The 22,681-nt window shown below is 41.6% G+C and overlaps 1 protein-coding gene across 3 annotated transcripts in view; it reads right to left on the bottom strand.

The window, feature by feature from the left end:
• LOC137318799 (coiled-coil domain-containing protein 102A-like) overlaps positions 1 to 10,746 on the bottom strand; it is a 533,993-nt gene extending 523,247 nt beyond the window's left edge. For 2 of the 3 annotated variants that reach the window (XM_067981440.1, XM_067981443.1), the window contains exon 1: positions 9,925 to 10,022. The gene's annotated coding sequence lies outside the window, so the exon portion shown is untranslated. Of the gene's footprint in view, positions 1 to 9,924; positions 10,023 to 10,625 lie in introns of those variants that run through there. The other variant, XM_067981441.1, reaches the window with a different exon arrangement.
• Between the last annotated feature and the right edge of the window lie 11,935 nt (positions 10,747 to 22,681).

Below are 22,681 nucleotides of genomic sequence, written 5' to 3'. Positions count from 1 at the left end.
ACAGAACAGAAGGAGACCTTTTGGTTAATTGTGTCCATGCCAGCTCTTTGTGAGAGCAATCCAAAACTAATTCCACTGCCCTCTCCCCATAGCCCTATATCTTCTGCTTCAAATATTTATCCATTTTCTCTTAAAAGATACAAGGGTCTCTGCCTCAACCATTTCCTTTGGCAAAGCAGCTCCAACAAGTAGTTGCGTGAAGAAATTTCTAACTTTTCTCTCTTTCTTTTTTGACTATTTTAAATTGATGACCCCATGTCACTGACTCCCCAACCAGAGGAAGTCATCTTTCCCTATTCATCTCTATTAAAGCTCTTCATAATTTTAAAAACCTATTAAAGCTCCTCTTATCCTGCTCTTGGAAATTGTCCCAGTATCTTAAGTCTTTCCTCATAACTATAGTTTCCCATTCCTAGCATAACTGTGACAAATTACCCTGTATGGTTTTAATATCCTTTTTATACGAGGGCACCCAAAACTGCGCACAGTACTCTAACTATGGCCCAAGCAATGTTTTGTACAAGTTACTTCTTTACTCTTGCACTTTATGCTTTTATTTCTAAAACCCAAAATGCTATTGGCCTTTTTAATCTACCTGCACTTGCACTTTGCTCCTCACTTTCTCAAGGACAATGCAAGAACAAATGCCATCAATGCAGAAGCTCTTTAATAGTAATGTTTATCTTTTAGCAATTACTGCAAGATTTGACAACGAGGAAAAGCTAACCAACTACTTCAAAAAAGCTGACAGCCCACAAAAAGCTGTGAAGGATTATTGGAAAAAGTTTGCTTGACATAAAAAGAAAGAACCTTAACACAAAGTCACTGACAGCAAGGATTGTTGCACTCTAAACTGGTTTATCAGTAAGAAGCTAACAGCATCATGATGTCACCATCAGAAAAGGAAATGGTGGAACCTAGGATTAGCTGAAACTAAGGAGATAAAGGAGCGTAGAAAACAGATGGCCCTGACCATGTTAACAGTCTGGCTATGAATAAGACACTTCATGATTTACTACCCCAAACAAGGTTAACGAATCACCAAAAACTGTGCACGTGAACAAGGACTCTGGATTGGAGAAGACGACAATGCTAGTGTTTATGCCCCGAGCATGCAGTAATAGGTGAATATAAGGAGGCTGTTTGACCCTCCTGAGGGCTGCAGTCAATGGTAAGAAACTACTGCCTAAGAAGACGTCAAGAAGCAAACCACTCGAAGACCAAGGGTCTGATCAACCCTCCGTCATGAGCGCTGAAACTATCCATTCAACGGTTATGACTAACTGTTGACCAAAATCACGGTTTAATAAAAACATTGCTAAAGTTTACCAAGAGAATTGGCTTGTATCTATGATTGATAGCCCCTCCGTGTCTGAGTTAAGGAGAAAAATCATATAGCTGACAACTCAAGAATGGTCCTGACATGCGAAAACAAATAGTTACATGGACTTTGTAACTTAAGCTGTAGATATATTGACCATTCCTTCCTTCACTTGTATTGGATGAAAAAAAACATAAGTAAATGAAAGCATGAAGGGGAGATCCAGATATTGATGGCACAAAATTGGTGGTCCAATTCTAGGGGCATCTGGGTGCATGCTCTCTAGAAAAAAAAAATTTTTTAACATTAAAATGATGCATTCTGGTTAGTTTTAGGAACTTTTATACTGCACAATTAATTGTCTTTCCATTTTTTTAAATTAAAAATCTAAGTGACATTTGGATTTAACAAACCACCCAGACCATCACTTACACAAAAATTACCTCAACAGTCATTCTCCCACATCCAACACCCAAACATCCCAGTTTATGAAGGTACTCTACTTCCTCTGGAAACAGTTCACAGAGACGCTGTACCCTATCCAACACCACCACCCCCCCACCCCCTACTGTTTCAAAGAGACATTTTCTTCTCCCAAACCTATCAATTCACACTGGTGCTCTTCTCCCTCACTCGTCAAATCTCCTCCAACCCAGATATACTGGCACTCTTCTTCTACTCTCCCTGTTCAAATTAGTACTCTTCCCTCCCCTGCAGTTCACACTGTCACTCTCCATTCCCATTCCTTCCTGCCCCACCCAAAGCACCACGCTCAACTTTTCCCCACTTCCTCCAAAGCAGCCCTCCTAGGTTCTGCCCCATCCCTTTCACCTTCCTTACCATCCATTTCCCCCGAGCCTCTAATACCATTACTTACCTCACCCTTTACGGTCTTTGATTTCCCCCCATGCTCTCCCTTCCACTTTCCCCCTTGGTTCTCCCATCACTGCATTCCCTCCCACCCATTCCTACCTAAGTCTATTGGTGAATGCAGTAGACAGGTCCTGCTCCCCCTTTTCACATGTTTCTATTACCAATGGCCCAAATTGCTGCCTCTGTATATTGTAGATGGGGACTCCTGTTCTCATGATAGCTCCATCTACTGTGGAGGCAGCAATCCAGTCCATCGGCACTGGGAACTGCGCAAAGAGGAGGAACGCAACCTGTCCAGTGCATTAATCACTGGATTTGGGAGGAGGAGTGGAACAATGACATGCTGACCGGGCTCCTAAAATGCTGACTAAGTATGAAGCACTGTTGGTTTGCATATATGCAACTTGAAAACAATAGCAAAAACTAACAGCCTCCAAACAGGCCTCCAGACAGTTCTGAATATAGGCTTTATTACACAAAGACAAGGAGTTAACTGGAGGTGGTCACCCCACAAGCAGGACTTCAAAAAGGTAGTAATCTCTGGATTACTCCCAGTGTCATGCACTAATGAGAATAGAAATAGGAGGTTAGGGCAAATGAATGTGTGGCTGCAAAGGTGGTGCAAGGGGGAGGGCTTTAGATTCCTGGGGCATTGGGATCAGTTCTGGGGGAGGCAAGATCTGTACAAGCCGGACGGGTTGCACCTCAACAGGGCCAGGACCAATATCCTTGCGGGGAGGTTTGCTAGTGCTGTCGGAGAGGGTTTAAACTAGCTTGGCAGGGGGATGGGAACCTGAGTGTGGATTTAGATGGGATAAAGTCAGAACTGGAAATGGAAGGCAGAAAATTAATGAGTCTGGAAGGCAGAGGGAACAAAGGTTAGAAAATAAAGAGGAGTTTGGCAGTCCTTAAATGTATTTATCTCAATGCAAGGAGTATAGGAATTAAGGCAGATGAGCTGAGAGCACAGATAGACACGTGGCAGTATGATAACTTAACTATTACAGAAACATGGCTTAAAGAGGGGCAGGACTGGCAGCTCAACATCCCTGGTTACAGGGTTTCCAGACACGATAGAGAGGGGGATAAAAAAAAGAGGGGAGGGTAGCAATTTTGGTTAAGGAAACAATTACAGTTGTGAGGAGGGATGATATTTTAGAAGGAGCATCAAATGAGGCCTTATGGATTGAGCTAAAGAACAAAAAAGGGTCTATAGTACACTATTGGGAGTGTACTATAGACCCCCAAACAGTCAGAGGGAGATAGAGGAGCAAATAGGTAGGCAAATTTCTGAGAAGGGCAAAAGCAATAGGGCAGTGATAGTAGGGGATTTCAACTACCCGAATATTAACTGGGATACAAACAGTGTGAATGGCATAGAGGGCACAGAATTCTTAAATTGCATACAGGAGAATTTTTTTGGCCAGTATATAGCAAGCCCAATGAGTTGGGGGGGGGGGGCAGTTCTGGATTTAGTTCTAGGAAATGAAGAGGGGCAGGTGAAAGAAGTAGCAGTGGGAGAGCATTTTGGTGGTAGTGATCATAATACAGTTAGTTTTAGCATTGTTTATGGAAAAAGACAAAGTCAGAGCAGGAGTTAAAGTTTTCAATTGGGGAAAGGCCAATTTTACTAAACTGAAAAGTGATTTAGCAGAAGTAAACTGGAAACAGCTACTTGAAGGTAAATCACTGTCAGAACAGTGGAAGACATTCAAAGGGGTGATTCAAGGGGTTCAGGGTAAACATGTTCCCACAAAGAAAAAGGGAGGGGCTGCCAAATCTAGAGCCCCCTGGATGTCAACAAGCATTCAGGGTAAGATAAGACAGAAAAAGAAAGCCAACGATAGACAACGGGAACTCAATACTACGGAAAGCTTAGGGGAGTAATCAAAGTGCAGAGGTGAAGTTAAAAAGGAAATTAGGAAAGCAAAGAGAGGGCATGAAAAAATATTAGCAGGTAAAATCAAAGAAAAGCCAAATATGTTTTATAAATACATTAAGAGCAAGAGGATAACTATGGAAAGAGTGGGGCCTATTAGATACCAAAAAGGTAAACTATGTGTGGAGACGGAAGATGTGGGTATGGTTCTTAATGATTACTTTGCATTTGTCTTCACAAAGGAGGGGGATGATGCAGGGATTGAAATTGAGGAGAAGTGTGACATATTGGATGGGATAAACATAGTGAGAGAGGAACTATTAAGGGGATTAGCATCTTTGAAAGTGGATAAATCACCAGGGCCAGATGAAATGTATCCCAGGCTGTTAAAAGAAACAAGGGAGGAAATAGAGGAGGCTTCAACAATCATTTTCCAAACTTCACTGGATACAGACGTGGTGCCGGAGGATTGGAGGACTGTGAACGTTGTAGCGTTGTTTAAAAAGGGAGCGAGGGATAGGTCGAGTAATTACAGGCCAGTCAGCCTAACTTCGGTGGTAGGCAAATTATTGGAATCAATTCTGAGGGACAAGATAAACTGTCACTTAGAAAGGCACAGACTAATCAAGGACAGTCAGCATGGATTTGTTAAGGGGAGATCATGTCTGACTAACTTGATTGAATTTTTCAAGGAGGTAACAAGGAGGATCGATGAGGGTAGTGCAATTGATGTAATCTACATGGATTTTAGCAAGGTTTTTGACAAGGTCCCACATTGCAGATTGGTCAAAAAAGTAAAGGCCCATGGGATCCAAGGGAATGTAGCAAATTGGATCCAAAATTGGCACAGTGGCAGGAAGCAAAGGGTAATGGTCGACTGGTGTTTTTGCAACTGGAAGGCGGGTGGGGTGGGGTGCCGCGGGGCTCGGTATTAGGTCCCTTGCCTTTTGTGGTATACATTAATGATTTGGACTTAAACGTAGGGGGCATGATTAAGAAATTTGCAGATGACACAAAGATAGGCTTTGTAGTTGATAGTGAGGAGGAAAGCTCCAGACTGCAGGAAGATATCAATGGACTGGTCAGATGGGCAGAAAAGTGGCAAATGGAGTTCAATCCGGAGAAGTGTGAGGTAATGCATTTGGGGAGAGCAAACAAGGCAAGGGAGTACACAATAAAAGGGAGGATACTGAGAGGTGTAGAGGAAGTGAGGGACCTTGGAGTGCATGTCCACAGATCCCTGAAGGTAGCAGGACAGGTAGATTAGTCGAGGCATAGAATATGAGAGCAGGGATGTCATGCTGGAACTGTATAAAACGCTAGTTAAGCCACAGCTTGAGTACTGTGTACAGTTCTGGTCACCACATTACAGGAAGGATGTCATTGCACTCGATGGTACAGAGGAGATTTACGAGGATGTTGTCAGGACTGGAGAATTTTAGCTTTGATGACAGATTAGATAGGCTGTGATTGTTTTCTTTGGAACAGAGGAGGCTGAGGGGTGATTTGATTGAGGCGTATAAAATTATGAGGGACCTAGAGTGGATAGGAAGGACCTATTTCCCTTAGTGGAGAGGTCAATAACCAGGGGGCATAGATTTAAAGTGATTGGTAGAAGGATTAGAGCAGAAATTAGGACATTTTTTTTCACTCAGAGGGTGGAGGGGGTCTGGAACTCACTACCTGAGAGGGTGGTAGAGGCAGAAACCCTCAACTCATTTAAAAAATACCTGGATCTGCACCTGAAGAGCCATGACCTGCAGGGCTATGGACCAAATGCTGGTAATTGGGATTAGGCTGGGTGGCCCGTTTCTCAGCCGGCATGGACACGATGGGCCAAACGGCCTCCTTCTGTGCCATAAATTTTCTATGATTCTATGAAGAGATGGAATTGTTGGAACTTAAGCTGCAGGTTAATCCAACATTCCAATTTTATTGTAGGTGAAAACACACAAAGTTCATCTTGTAGCAAAGGTGAATTTAGAAATTAACGATTGGGTTGTAACTGACTAAAGGTGCAAGATTTATTCTCTTCTGTAGTTGCTCCCTACTCCAGAAAATTTTGTTTTTTGACACTTTATTTGATGCATTTTCTAGAATTTGAGTCTATTGTAATTCTGCCATTCAAGCAAAAAAAAAATCTCCAAAGGGTCAAGGAAAATTTATATATGAAACAAAACATATTCCTTTCATTGGAAGTTTAACCCTGGATACATCATGCTAAATTGTGAATGGAAACCTTTTACAAGCATCTACTGCAATCCAAACAACAGCATTTTCAACATTTTCAAGACAAAATAGGCTCACTGTGACACCGGTTCTTGTCTCAAACCCCATGTCCACTAAGAGCCACATAGGAGACTTGGATGAAGTGTACGTTGATTTTAAACAGACCATTTTTCTTATTTCAGGAGGGATAATAGTGGACTATCATTGAAACAAAACTTTAGAACCAAGTTGATAAAGCATTTTACCCTCATTTTCTTTCAGATGTCAATTAGCCCGCTGCGCAATTCAAACATTTTCCATTTTTAAATTCTTAAAACTTGACGCTAGAAATTACTGTTGGTGATAATGGCGGACAAATGCTTAATGTGTTTGTATGACGTTCCTCTGTCTGCTATTTGAACAGAGGTGTTAACCTATCTAAAATAAACAGATTTAGACCTCCATTAAAATAGTAGACAGAGAAATGTCATATTAATGTTACACAAACACATTAAGCTATTATTGATTTGCAGGAACAGGCATGAGAATCTGAATTTTGTACTCAGAATTCTATCTGATAGACTTCCCACAGTCTGGGGTTTGCAAATTATACACTTACGATGCATTGACACTATGGGGTAGAATTTCGACAAGTGGCCCCTGATCTCCAGCCATGACTTCAGTGGAAACCCGAGAAAAACAGTGTAAACGGACATTTCTCCCGTGATCCTGTCATAGTTATGGTTGATGATCAGAAGAACCTCCACGGTAATTACTGGTTTATAAGTTTAGCAACCGTGTATTGCTTTAGATTCTTGCCGACACTAAACTTGGAGTGTGAATTAGGTGCCAAGGCCTGAATTGACTCTGAAGCAAAGCGGCATGAGATTACCTTCTCCAGTAAGTTTAACTCTGCTTCTCTTCAGTGACGGGTTGAGCCCACACTCCGATTCAGACTACATTTACACTATAACTGCAGCATCAAATATAAAATGGAACTGCTTCACACAAACACTACAGTTGTAGTATGAATGCACCTTTATTATTTTTGACACTCCTCATATTTCCCTGTGGATGTTGACTATTTTAATATGGACAGCATGGGCTTTCTCCATGGTTATGTCACAGTAACAAAGACACCTCCATCACAAGCGCACAAACAGAAAATACCTTTCAAAAAGTTACAGAACATAACCAAGCACCACAATTCAACAAAACAATGGTCTGCATTACAAATCACAACAGTAAACAGTTGCAATGGAAACCCAGCGTGTTTTTTTTAAATTAAGTAAAATTGATCACCACTCCAACCCCCATTCTATTTCCAAACCTTTGCACTGCAAGTGCAGTGATAGGAATGTTTAAATGAAATAAAGTAATACATTGTACAAGGGAATTTTCTTTGTCCCAAAAAAGCAGCTTCAAACCATGAAGAAAATAAACATTTATATTAATCAACAGCTAAGCATGCCCCAGAAAGTGATTTTCTATATATAAAAACTTATCTAGGGATAAACACCACATATATACACCTGAAGCCATCAGCTCATCTTAAAACTTTTCTGCCCCAACTTTGTTTACAGCCAACAGTCGGAGAAACGAACATTTAATTGATTGTTTCTGACAAGGTTCACTCCCACCCTTCAGCTAACGGGATTTGTTCTGATAGCCGACAGTCTCATTTTCCAGCTGATCTGATTGGTTGATACTGACAACCATAATCCCAGTGAGAAAAGTTGATTTTTCTTGTGAAACTCTGACAAGCTGACACATGTGTTGAAACACTGTCAGCTTATGATAGTTGATATGTATGGAATAGGCCACATGTGGAATGCCTTCCCAGCCTTCTTATGTGGCCTGTATGAATGCAATGAGCCTAAGAACCCTTGGGGCATGATTGTATCTTCACTGTGCTAAACCATGCTGTGTTTTACATAGTTTTAATTTGGTTTATGTATTGGTTAGGTTGTGGTACATCTGCTCACTTGCTATTTGGTAGTGCATACATTAATGTCACTGGCATGCCAAAGCTTTGACACTGCCAGCCTAACCTGTGTCTTTTTACATATGTCATGCAGCCACTGGATGCATGCAAAATAATCACACCTATCAAGTTTCTCTCATTTGGAGTGAAACGTGCTTATTTGTAGTTTTAAAATGTTGTTGGGGACGCATGAGGAAATAATTTATGCTGTAAGATTTTGTTCTTTTCAGCAAACTATTTCAGATAATTAAGTGGGTTTCACTATTGATTTACACTCAGTCAATATTTGCTCAGTCAGTAGTCGATGACTTCTTCATAAATGAACAGGCAATCACCTTCCATGTACTACATATACTGATTACAAAGGTGTTTTAAAATACAGCTCTATGCTTGCAACTAGTCCAGATCTTTTTGATCAGAAATCTTATTCCCAATATTTTCACTGTTGACAGCTGTGATTTGTGTGCAAAAAAAAAGCACAATGAATAGCACATAGCTGTGAGACTCTTTTATTCTCTCAGCAACTGAGTTTTAGAGTTACATATTCTGTTGTACTACCTTTATGCCACAAAAAGAAAGTGCTGAAAAGTGAAAGAAATGATTACCAGTAGAAAGTCAGTGAAATGGGAAAACAGTTTGGAGTCTTACAACTGCAGATCTACCACATCATAAAAAATAAACTGCCACCACAACCATAAATGCAATCGGAAGAAAGAGACTTGCATTTATTTAGCACCATATAAAATCTCTGAATGTTTGTTTATGAAGCATTTTGAGACAATGAGTTAATTCAAAGTGTCTTGATTTTGTTATGTAGGTAAACACAGCAGCCATATTATAGAAACTCCAGCACAAAAGCCCATTGTGCCTATGCCTGTGTTTGCTCTACATCAGAGCTATCTAATCCCATTTCCATATAGAAACACCAAAATTTCAGTCAAGAAGGAGAAAGCAATTGTGAATACAGCTGGCATCAAACCACTGACCTGCTCGTCCTTTTCAAACCTAAACACTTGTTCTCTGACCCTAAAACAGCAACGAGGCGAGTAACCAGTTAATCTGTTTCGTTAGTGTTGGTTGAGGGAAGAAAGTTGGTCAGGACATTGGGGGAGTAATGCCCAGGGATCTTTAATGTCCAGGTGAACCAGACACATGGTGCATTGACAGTGCAACAGTCCCACAGTACTGCACTGGACTATAAACTGGACTATGTATTCAAGGCTTCAATTCACAAACTCGACTCCAAAAAGGTGAGAGTGCTACCAACTGAGCCTGGCTGAGCACAAGGGGAAAGATCCACATGTAGACGATGGTCTGCTGTGCTTGTACAAAATGTCAAATGCAGTTCTACAACTGATACTCTCTTGTACACATGTACTACTGCTTTAATAAAAACATCGGTGCACTCAGGTGATTGCTATTGAATGGCGACAGTTCACTTAAGAGAATAGTCTGGTTAAACAAATCAATTTTGTTTACAAACTGATTATTCATTCAAACATTCAACTGTAGTACCACACATAAACCTCATTTAAAAACTTACTTCTGTTAATCCTTATTTCTTAACCAGCAACGTAAAGTCCACTCAAAACATACAGTTAAGTAAGTCAAATGGGCAACATTAAATTTCACTCAAAACAAATAGTTAAAACAGCTTACATAGGACAATTTTCTGGTCTTTTTAATTCCTGAAGAGCTTCTGTTTCTCCTCACCCACAGCTTGGCTTTAGCAATACATTCCATCGCTATAGCTGCAAGTCAGGCCAACAAAGCAGGAATACTGCGTCCTTCCTGTAACTGCCTGAAAACAATGATGTACAATTGTGGACAAAAAAAAACTATATAATAAACTGCTTTGTGAATGCAGTTTGCCACAAATCGTTCTGTTTGTTTCCGTTTTAAACCAAGCTGTAAGCACATTTAGCTGCCAACAGCTACGCTAGCCCAGACTCATTGGCTATAAAGTGCTGCTACCCCAGTCTCATTCAGCAAAACGCAAAGCCCAACTAAAAACATTCCGACAGCTGTATTCAGGACTATGGATACATTTTTCCCCCCAAGTCTTAACACAAACATCCTGAGGTCTTGCACTCAAACAATCTATGGAGAATTTGAACTGTTAACAACAACGAATAATCTTTCCTAGTTATGCTTGAAATTATCACCACTGGTAGAAAGTGCTGAAGAGGGAGTTGAAACTGCACTAGCACTCGTTTAAACACCATACACCAGTCCGCACAGGAAATTATGCTTGATACAATTCATCGTTGCAACGAACCAGATGAAGTACTCTGAACTGAAGTTGTGATAAGCAGAATTACAAACAACAGCATTATATTTTGCTTCCAATATCAACTTACCTCTGCAAAACACTATATGGTCAACACTGGTTAAGGATAAGACAACTGAACAGACACTTTTGTACAGTCTTACACTGGTAAGATCTTTCACAGACTAACATCTGGCTGAAAAGCAGGGACAGCCACTTCATAAAGTCAGCGGGAAAAGAGTCAGATGGCACATAAAGCATCAGGACACAGGAAGCACTAATTATTTCCATCCATTCTTCCCATTATTCACAGGTCACAGATGTATTTAATTAGATGACACCATTTTGAAATTTAAGTATTTAATGGATCAAAGATTTACCATTTGGCAGAATCTATTTGACCTGGGGCACGGAACGGTCATCACAGAGAGCAAACTAATTTTATCCATTCCTTTCCTTTTTATTTAGTATTGCAAATGTCGTGTGTTTCACTGAAATTACTTTCAACCAGCATGTATGTTTCATCTCATGACATCTTGTTTAATGTTTGCATATCTTATTTTCATTTTTTTAATGCATAGAATGTCAATTAACTATCCTTCAACTGATTTTTACTCCAGTATATCCAAAATATTTCGATAATATTTTAATGGCATCATAACCCTCCCAGTACACATGTATTTTCATACTTGCATAAAATAATCTTCCGTTGTCTTTGCTGTTATTTAAATATCCGAAAAGCTGACTTTTGAATATTTTTTAAAAATCAGTTTGCTGAATAAACAAACTGCGGTAAATAATTTACAAGCTTTTTCATTCATTTAGAGCGGAAAAGCTGGAATTTACTCTCAGAAAACCAAATGGTGAGGCTGTGTCATATAAGAAGCAGTTCTGTCTGGTTTTGGTCCAGTAGTTGTCCCTTTAAATCAGGCTGTACATTGGAGTTTAAAAAGACACCTGCACATGTTGCAAAATTTCCTGTTATTGTCTCAGGTGCCACTTAACACCAAGCTATCTCACCTGGCTAGATGAGACAATTAGGCGACACATGCAGCTATTACTGTAAACTGTTGAACAGAGCATCAACAACTCAGATTAAGCACAGTAAACTGCTTTTAAAAAGTTTGAAATGTCTTATTTTTCTAAATAAAGGCCACCAGATTTATCTTTTTTATACAGTATTTTAAAAAATATTTATCATTAACTTTCACGTCTTCAGATCTTGGCAGACCCGCTGCACAATCTACACACTCACACTGCAAAATATGGTTCGGCTTGCTACAGAAATTGATCTTGAGGTGCCACAAAATGTTATAGACCCTGGTTACACTTCAGCAGCATGTCGCAGGTATCTAGCACTACTGTATTTTAAAAAGGCCTACTTTGGCTGTCTACAATAAGTTCATTTCTGTAATATTGATTTTAATCTTAGAAAAATACTACAATCTACATCTGTCACATGTCAAAATAGTATTGCTGCTTTGGTCATCACTGACATCCATCCTCAGAATTTGGCTTCATGGGCCGGGAAGTTTTTGCTGATAAGAGATCAAAAGAGAGCTCTGAAATATTCCAAGAAGTCAAATTTGGTGTGGGAAGGTGTCTTGGAGAATCTTTTAAAGACCCACAGTAGACTTTTCTACCAAAGAAAAAAAAATGGTTAGATTAGACTGATGCTTTCATGGATTTTATTTTTGGTCATTATCGGGTGTTTCAATTGTGGAAAACCATCAACATATTAAAGAATCTCCAAACCAAGCTACTGAGAAAAGTTCATGTGTTGAATTTCTGTTTGAACTTCTGTTCTGGAGTGCACACTTTCTCCCCATAGGGATACATCCCATTTACCCAAATCCAGCGCAGATAGATATTAACCGTTATGATATAGCTGCGATTACGGAGACATGGCTGCAGGGTGACCAAGGATGGGGACTGAACATCCAGAGGTATTCAATATTTAGGAAGGACAGGCAAAAAAGGAAAGGAGGTGAGGTAGTGTTGTTAGTAAAGGAGGAAATCAATGCAATAGTGAGGAAGGATATTGGCTCGGAAAATCACGATGTGGAATCTGTATGGGTGGAGCTAAGAAACACCAAGGGGCAGAAAACGTTGGTGGGGGTTGTCTATAGGCCTCCAAACTGTAGTGGAGATGTAGGGGAGGGCATGAAACAGGAAATTAAAGACGCATGCAAGAAGGGTACAACGAGAATCATGGGTGACTTTAATATAAATATAGATCGGTCAAACCTAATTAGCAATAATACTGTGGGGGAGGAATTCCTGGAGTGTGTACGTGATGGTTTACCAGACCAATACGTTGAGGAACCAACTAGAGAACAGGCAATCTTAGATTGGGTATTGTGCAATGAGAAAGGATTAATTAACAATCTTGTTGTGCGGGGTCCCTTAGGGAAGAGCGACCATAACATGATAGAATTCCTCATTAAGATGGAGTGTGAAGTAGTTGAATCCGAAACTCTGGTCCTGAATCTAAATAAAGCAAATTATGAAAGTATGAGGTGTGAGTTGGCTATGACAGATTGGGGAACTTTACTAAAAGGGATGACGGTGGATAGGCAATGGCGAATATTTAAAGAACGTATGCAGGAATTACAACAATTATTCATTCCTGTCTGGCGCAAAAATAAAACAGGAAAGGTGCCTCAACCGTGGCTTACAAAAGAAATTAGTGATAGTATTAGACCCAAAGAGGAGACATAAAATTGCCAGAAAAAGCAGCAAGCCTGAGGATTGGGAGCAGTTCAGAATTCAGCAAAGGAGGGCAAAGAGATTGATTAAGAGGGGAAAAATAGAGTATGAGAGTAAACTAGCAGGGAACATAAAAACTGACTGTAAAAGCTTCCATAAATATGTCAAGAGAAAAAGATTAGTGAAGACAAATGTAGGTCCCTTACAGTCAGAAATGGGGGAAATTATAATGGGGAACAAAGAAATGGCAGAACAATTAAACATATACTTTGTGTCCTCCTTTGTGAAGACAGAACCAAATAACCAACCAGAAATGTTAGGGAACCTAGGGTCTAGTGAGAGGGAGGAACTGAAGGAAACCAGTATTAGTAAAAAATAGTGCTAGGGAAATTAATGGGGCGAAAAGCCGACAAATCCCCAGGGCCTGATAATCTACATCCCAGAGTACTAAAGGAAGTGGCCCTGGAAATAGTGGATGCATTGGTGATCATCTTCCAAAATTCTATAGACTCTGGAACAGTTCCTACAGATTGGAGGGTGGCAAATGTAACCCCACTATTTAAAAAAGGAGGGAGAGAAAAAACAGGGAATTACGGACCAGTTAGCCTAACATCAGTGGTGGGGAAAATGCTAGAGTTTATTATAAAAGATATGATAACAGAACACTTGGAAGGCATTAACGGGATTGGACAAAGTCAGCATGGGTTTATGAAAGGAAAATCATGCTTAACAAATCTACTGGAGTTTTTTGAGGATGTAACTAGTAGAATAGCTAGGGGACAACCAGTGGATGTGGTGTATTTGGATTTTCAGAAGGCTTTTGATAAAATCCCACACAAGAGGTGAGTGTGCAAAATTAAAGCACATAGGATTGGGGTGAATATACCGGCATGGATTGAGAATTGGTTGACAGACAGGAAACAGAGAGTAGGAATAAACGGGTCTTTTTCCAGGTGGCAGGCAGTGACTAGTGGGGTACCAGAGGGATCAGTGCTTGGGCCCCAGCTATTCACAATATATGTCAATGATTTGGATGAGGGAACAGAATGTAATATTTCCAAGTTTGCAGACGACACAAAGCTGGGGTGGAATGTGAGCTGTGAGGAGGATGCAAAGAGGCTCCAATGTGATTTAGACAAGTTGGGTGAGTGGGCAAGAACATGGCAGATGCAGTATAACGTGGATAAATGTGAGGTTATCCACTCTGGTTGTAAAAACAGAAAGGCAGATTATTTGAATGGTGATAGATTGGGAAAAGGGGAGGTGCAACGAGACCTGGGTGTCCTTGTACACCAGTCGCTGAAAGCGCGCATTCAGGTGCAGCAAGCAGTTAGGAAGGCGAATGGTATGTTGGCCTTCATTGCAAGAGGATTTGAGTACAGGAGCAGGGATAAGAACATAAGAACATAAGAAATTGGAGCAGGAGTAGGCCAATCGGCCCCTCGAGCCTGCTCCGCCATTCAATAAGATCATGGCTGATCTGATCCCAACCACAAATCTAAAGAACACAAGAAGTCGGAGCAGGACCCGGCCACACAGCCCCTGGGCCCTCTCCGCCACCCACAGGGCATTGACCGATCCGAACTCAGCTTCATGTCCAATTTCCTGCCCGCTCCCCATAACCCCTAATTCCCTTTACTTCTAGGAAACTGTCTATTTCTGTTTTAAATTTATCTAATGATGTAGCTTCCACAGCTTCCTGGGGCAGCAAATTCCACAGACCTACCACCCTCTGAGTGAAGAAGTTTCTCCTCATCTCAGTTTTGAAAGAGCAGCCCCTTATTCTAAGATTATGCCCCCTAGTTCTAGTTTCACCCATCTTTGGGAACATCCTTACTGCATCCACCCGATCAAGACCCTTCACAATCTTATATGTTTCAATAAGATCGCCTCTCATTCTTCTGAACTCCAATGAGTAGAGTCCCAATCTACTCAACCTCTCCTCATATGTCCGCCCCCTCATCCCCGGGATTAACCGAGTGAACCTTCTTTGTACTGCCTCGAGAGCAAGTATGTCTTTTCTTAAGTATGGAGACCAAAACTGTATGCAGTATTCCAGCTGCGGTCTCACCAATACCTTATATAACTGCAGCAATACCTCCTTGTTTTTATATTCTATCCCCCTAGCAATAAAAGCCAACATTCCGTTGGCTTTCTTGATCACCTGCTGCACCTGCATACCAACTTTTTGATTTTCTTGCACTAGGACCCCCAGATCCCTTTGTACTGCAGTACTTTCCAGTCTCTCGCCATTAAGAAAATAACTTGCTCTCTGATTTTTCCTGCCAAAGTGCATAACCTCACATTTTCCAATATTATATTGCATCTGCCAAATCTCCGCCCACTCACCCAGCCTGTCTATATCCCCTTGCAGGTTTTTTATGTCCTCCTCACTCTCTACTTTCCCTCCCATCTTTGTATCATCTGCAAATTTTGATATGTTGCACTCGGTCCCCTCCTCCAAATCGTTAATATAGATTGTAAAGAGTTGGGGACCCAGCACCGACCCCTGTGGAACACCACTGGTTACTGGTTGCCAGTCCGAAAATGAACCATTTATCCCAACTCTCTGCTTCCTGTTCGATAACCAATCCTCCACCCATGCCAGAATATTACCCCCAATCCCGTGATTTTTTATCTTAAGTAATAATCTTTTATGTGGCACCTTGTCGAATGCCTTCTGGAAGTCTAAATACACTATGTCCACTGGTTCCCCTTTATCCACCCTATACGTTATATCCTCGAAGAACTCAAGCAAATTTGTCAGACATGACTTCCCCTTCATAAAGCCATGCTGACTTTGTCCTATTAAATTATGCTTATCTAAATGTTCCGTTACTGTCTCCTTAATAATAGACTCCAAAATTTTACCCACCACAGATGTTAAGCTAACTGGCCTATAATTTCCAGCCTTCTGCCTACTACCCTTTTTAAATAACGGTGTTACATTAGCAGTTTTCCAATCTGCCGGGACCTCTCCTGAGTCCAGGGAATTTTGGAAAACTATCACCAAAGCATCCACAATCCCTACTGCCACTTCCCTCAAGACCCTAGAATGGAAGCCATCAGGTCCAGGGGATTTATCCGCCTTGAGTCCCATTATTTTACTGAGTACCATCTCCTGAGTGATTTTAATCGTATTTAGCTCCTCCCCCCTGAGAGTCCCCTGTTTGTCCAGTGTTGGGATATTCTTAGTGTCCTCTACTGTAAAGACTGAAACAAAATATTTGTTCAGCATTTTTGCCATCTCCATGTTTCCCACCATTAATTTCCCGGTCTCATCCTCTAAGGGACCTATGTTTGCCTTAGCCACCCTTTTTCTTTTTATATAACTATAGAAACTCTTGCTATCTGTTTTTATATTTTTTGCTAATTTCTTTTCATAATCTAACTTCCCTTTCTTAATCAATCCTTTAGTTACTTTTTGCTGTCTTTTGAAGAATTCCCAATCTTCTATCCTCCCACTAAGTTTGGCTACCTTATATGTCCTTGTTTTTAGTCGGATACTATCCTTGATTTCTTTACTTAGCCACGGATGGCTGTCATTTCTTTTACACCCTTTTTTCCTCAGTGGAATATATTTATTTTGAAAGTTGTAAAATAACTCCCTAAATGAACACCACTGCTCATGTACCGTCTTACCCTTTAATCTATTTTCCCAGTCCACTTTAATCAATTCCACCCTCATACCATCATAGTCTCCTTTATTCAAGCTCAGTACGCTTGTTTGAGAATCAACCTTCTCACCCTCTAATTGGATATGGAATTCAACCATGTTGTGGTCGCTCGTTCCAAGTGGATCCTTAACTAGGACATTATTAATTAATCCTGACTCATTACACAGGACCAGGTCCAAGGTTGCCTGCCCCCTTGTAGGATCAGTTACATACTGCTCAAGAAATCCATCCCTGATGCACTCAATGAACTCGTCCTCAAGGCTGCTCTGCCCAATTTGATTTGTCCAGTTAATATGATAATTAAAATCCCCCATAATTATGGCTGTTCCCTTATTACATGCCCCGACTATTTCCTGATTAATACTTCTTCCAGCAGAGTTGCAACTATTAGGAGGCCTATATACTACGCCCACTAATGTTTTTTTTCCCTTATTATTCCTTATCTCCACCCAAACTGTTTCATTATCTTGATGCTTTGTCCCAATATCATTTCTCTGTATTACAGTGATTCCTTCCTTTATTAACATAGCCACCCCACCTCCCCTTCCTTCCTGCCTGTCCTTCCTGATTGTTAAATACCCTGGCATATTTAATTCCCAGTCGTTGTCACCCTGCAGCCATGTTTCTGTAATGGCCACAAGATCATACCCATACGTAGTTATTTGTGCCGTTAACTCGTCCATTTTATTACGAATGCTACGTGCATTCAGATAAAGAACTTTCAAATCTGTTTTGTGACGCTTAGTTCCTGCTTTTTCCTTTTTTAACACTTTACCTATTACTCCATACCTTCTGTCCCTTCCTGTTACGCTTTCCTCTCTCTCCCTGCTCAGGTTCCCAACCCCCTGCCACTTTAGTTTAAACCCTCCCCAACAGCACTAGCAAACACTCCTCCTAGGACAGCGGTCCCGGCCCTGCCCAGGTGCAGACCATCCGGTTTGTACTGGTCCCACCTCCCCCAGAACCGTTTCCAGTGTCCCAGGAATTTGAATCCCTCCCCCTTGCACCACTCCTCTAGCCACGTATTCATTTGAAATATCCTCCTATTTCTACTCTGACTAGCACGTGGCACTGGCAGCAATCCTGAGATTACTACCTTTGAGGTCCTATTTTTTAATTTACCTCCTAACTCCCTATATTCTGCTTTTAGGACCTCATCCCCTTTTTTACCTATATCGTTGGTGCCTATGTGCACCACGACAGCTGGCTGTTCGCCCTCCCCCTCCAAAATGTTCTGTAGCCGCTCCGAGACATCCTTGATCCTTGCACCAGGGAGGCAACACACCATCCTGGAGTCTCGGTTGCGGCCGCAGAAACGCCTGTCTATTCCCCTTACAATTGAGTCCCCTATCACTATAGCTCTGCCACTCTTTTTCCTCCCAGCCTGTGCAGCAGAGCTACCCGTGGTGCCAGGAAGTTGGCTGCTGCAGTTGTACAGGGCCTTGGTGAGACTACATCTGGAGTATTGTGTGCAGTTTTGGTCTCCTTATTTGAGGAAGGATGTCCTTGCCATGGAGCGAGTGCAACAAAGGTTTACCAGACTGATTCCTGGGATGGCAGGAAAGATTGGGTCGACTAGGCCTATATTCACTCGAGTTTAGAAGAATGAGAGGTGATCTCATCGAAACATATAAAATTTTAACTGGACAGACTAGACGCAGGGAGGATGTTTCCGATGGATGGGGAGTCCAGAACCAGGGGTCACAGTCTCAGGATACGGGGTATGCCATTTAGAACTGAGATGAGGAGAAATTTCTTCACTCAGAGGGTGGTGAACCTGTGGAATTCTCTACCACAGAAGGCAGTGGAGGCCAAGTCATTAGAGGTCATCTATTCAAGAAGGAGATTGATATATTTCTTAATGCTAAAGGGATCAAGGGATATGGGGAAGAAAGCGGAAACAGGGTACTGAGTTAAACGATCAGCCATGATCATTTTGAATGGCAGAGCAGGCCCGAAGGGCCGAATGGCCTACTCTTGCTCCTATTTTCTATGTTTTGGCACAGATTGGTATAAGACAGGGTTCCGGCTGCCAGGTGCACACTAGCGTACTCCTGGAGGTTAGCCAGCTAAAATCATGCAACAACTTGCATTTCTATAGTGCCTTTAACGTCGTAAAGTGTCCCAAGGCACTTCACAGGAGCCTTATCAAACATAATTTGACACCGAGCCATATTATATATTAGGAGATATTATTACAATTGTCAACCCCAGTCCATCACCGGCATCTCCACATTAGGAGATATTAAGACAGCTTGGTCAAAGAGGTAGGTTTCCGGGAGTGTCTTAAAGGAGAGAGAGGTAGAGAGGTCGAGGGAGGGAATTCCAGAGCTTCGGGCCTAGGCAGCTAAAGGCACAGCAGTCAATGGCAGAGCGATGAAAATCGGGGATGCGCAAGAGGCAAGAATTGGAGGAGCACAGAGATCTTGGAGGGTTGTCGGAGGTTACAGAAATAGGGAGGGGGCGAGGTCACAGAGGGATTTGAAAACAAAGATGAGAATTTTAAACTTAAAGCATTGCCGGACCGGAAACCAACCACAGAATCCCAACATAAAACACTGGTAAGCTTCCCACTGTGTATCAAGCCTGGACCACTCACCTGTTAAGGCATTGGCTTAAGATTATTTGGAGCTTTGTGGGAAGAATCCCAGTCTGAGTGATGGGTCTACTCTCTTGGACCCATTAAATGAGCCAGACTGCTGGTCAATCATCAACAGTACCCTGCAGTATTAAAGACCTGCACAGCTCAAGTATTGGATTGCCTAGTCTGCTAATAGAGGGTTGACTTGGTTCTGATCTTCCATTGTCAGATGTGTCATCGTGCTGCAACCTGACCCCGAAGAGGCTCAATTACCTCCCTTCCAAGGACAATAGTCACTAGTTGGTCAACTACGTGTAGAATAATATTGCATTATACAGTGCAGTAGGTTGTCTGGTTCTGATACTTCCATATTTCATTTGTTAATAAAAATCATGGCAAATATTAGTTCATACAAGTCTGATCTGGCATTCGATAATTCTGTGTTCGAATTGGTACCAGAAATAGTGACAATCCTATTCAAATTCCAGTGCACAGTGGTACTGCACTTAGAGTAATTGGGCTACACAATTCAAAATGTACACTTGCAGATCATGAGGGGCATGGATCACCCATAGGGAGTCTGGTTGAAATGAAAAGGGGGCTTAAAATCCTGAGCTATAAATTACATTCTATAAATGCACACTAATCGTATTATTTCCTGGCAACAAACTTTTGATTTTACAATGAGTTACAATGAGGCAATAGCACAGAAACAGGCCATTCGGCCCAACTGGTCTATGCAGGCGTTTTTACTCTCCACGTGCCTCCTTCATCTACCCCCTATCCGGATACCCTTCTATTCCTTTCTCCTTCTTGTGCTTATCGAGCTTCCCCTTAAATGCATCTATGCTATTTGCCTCAACTACTCCTTGTGGTAGCAAGTTCCACATTCTTACCACTCTTTGGGTAAAGAAGTTTTTCCTGAATTCCCTATTGGATTTATTAGTGATTATCTTATATTGATGACCTCGAGTGTTGTACTCCCCTGCAAGTGGAAACATCTTCTCTAAATCTACCCTACCAAACCCTTTCATTATCTTAAAAACCTCTATCAGGTCACCCCTCAGCCTTCTCTTTTCCAGAGAAAAGTGCCCTAGCCGGTTTATTCTTTCCCGATAAGTATATCCTCTCAGTTCTGGTATCATCCTTGTGAATCTTCTTTGCACCTTCTCCAAAGCTTCTATATCCTTTTTATAATAAAATGGAGACCAGAGGCATGCTTTTCACTCTGAGCCAGGAATGGAGGCCCCGGAAGTACGGGTTTCTCATGTGGCCTTATGATTTTGATGCAAGGACGTCTTTTTTATTGTCGGTTTGCCGTCCGACTGACGGGCCTGATTGACAGGCTGGGCTCAGTCAGACGGGAGAGCAGCCAGGGAGAGGACGTGTTCAGGTAAGTCGTGTTTGTTTGGATTTTGGGGGGTGGGGGGGGGGGGGTGGTGATGGTGGTGAGGAGAAAGAGCCGCTGCAGGTAGGCTTGTTGGGCCTGGGGGAAGCATTCCATCTCCTCCGGGCCCACAACTGTGGGAAAATGGAGGCCCAAAGCCTCCTTGAAAGGATTTAAGGTCCAACCCGTCTCCTGGGAGCGGGTTGGTCGCCCACCCCGTGAAGACTGGAAATGGGGGGGGGGGGGGGGGGAAAGAGGTGGGGGTTGGAGCCAGGTCTGAAATGGTTGCAATTTTGAATGTGCCCCTGCCCCCAACCCACCCTTTCTTCACTTTTAAAGTCATGCCCCAGAACTGTTCTCAGTACTCCAAGTGTGGTCTAACCAAGGTTTTATATAAGTTTAACATAACTTTTCTGCTTTTCAATTCTATCCTTATAGAAATGAATCCCAGTGCTATTTTTAAATGGCCTTATTTACGTGTTATTACTTTTAGTGATGTGTATTGGTACGCTGAGATCCCTCTGTTCCTCTTCTTGATTTAGACTCTTTTATTCCAGCAGTCTGAGGCCTCCTTATTCTTCCTACCAAAATGTAATACCCCACACTCATCTATATTGAAATTCATTTGCCAGTTACACGCCCATTCTGCAAGTTTATTAATGTCTTCTTGCATTTTAATGCATTCTTCCTTTGTATTAACAACACCCCCCAATTTTGTGTCGTCCACAAATTTTGAAATTGTACTTCCAATTCCTGAGTCCAAATTGTTGATGTAAATTGTGACCAGTGGTCCCAGCACTGATCCCTATGGAACACCACATCCCACTTTTGCCAGTCTGAGTAGCTACCCTTAACCCCTACTCTCTGTTTTCTGTTTTGTAGCCAGCTTGCTATTCATTCTGCTACCTGTCCCCTGACTCCACAGGTTCTGACCTTGGTCATGAGTCTATAATGCACAGTACCTTATGGAAGGCCTTTTGAAAATCCAAATGAATTACATCTGCTACATTACCCTTGTCTAACCTTTGTTACTTCAAAAAGAATTCAATAAGGTTAGTCAAGCATGACTTTTACTTCTGAAATCCGTGCTGACTATTCTTTATTGTATTTTTGGTTTCTGGATGTTTTTCTATTACATATTTGAGTGAAGAATCCATTATCTTTCCTACCACCGGCGTTAAGCTAACTGGTCTATAGTTCCCTGGACTTGTTCTATTTCCCATTTTAAATATAGAAATAACAGCAATCCATCAGGACCAAGGGTTTTATCCTCTAAGTTATTACCTTCCCCTTTCTATCTTAAATGTCTTCATACCTTTTATGATGATCTCTAATGTCATGCCTACCTTGTTTGCCTCAGTATTTTACGTGATGTGGAGATTTTACCAGGGAGACAAAGCAACAATTCAATATTTCTGCCATTTCGCTGTCATTACTTGTGACCTTATCTTGTGCATCACTTAATGGCCCTGTCCTGATTTTTCTTTTGTTGTTTGTGTCTGTAGAATATTTTACTATTTCATTATATATTCCTTGATAATTTAATTTTGTAGTTCCTCTTTGCTTTCCTAATTGTTTTTTTTGACATCCTTCCAGTGGATAGCACGTTTAGCGAGTTGGTCACACCGCAGGTAAAGGGAGTACAGGCAGGAAGTGAATGGGTGACCACCAGGCAGAGTAAGAGGTGCAGGCAGGTAGTGCAGGGGTCCCCTGTGGCCATCCCCCTCTCAAACAGGTATACCGTTTTGGATACTGTTGGGGGTGATGGCTCACCAGGGGAAGGTGGCAGCGGC

The sequence above is a fragment of the Heptranchias perlo genome, chromosome 3 (assembly GCF_035084215.1).
Source record: "Heptranchias perlo isolate sHepPer1 chromosome 3, sHepPer1.hap1, whole genome shotgun sequence".
Classification (NCBI taxonomy): Eukaryota; Metazoa; Chordata; class Chondrichthyes; order Hexanchiformes; family Hexanchidae; genus Heptranchias; species Heptranchias perlo.
The sequence above is the reverse complement of the archived record's forward strand: the minus strand, read 5'-3'. Positions and strand labels throughout refer to the sequence as shown.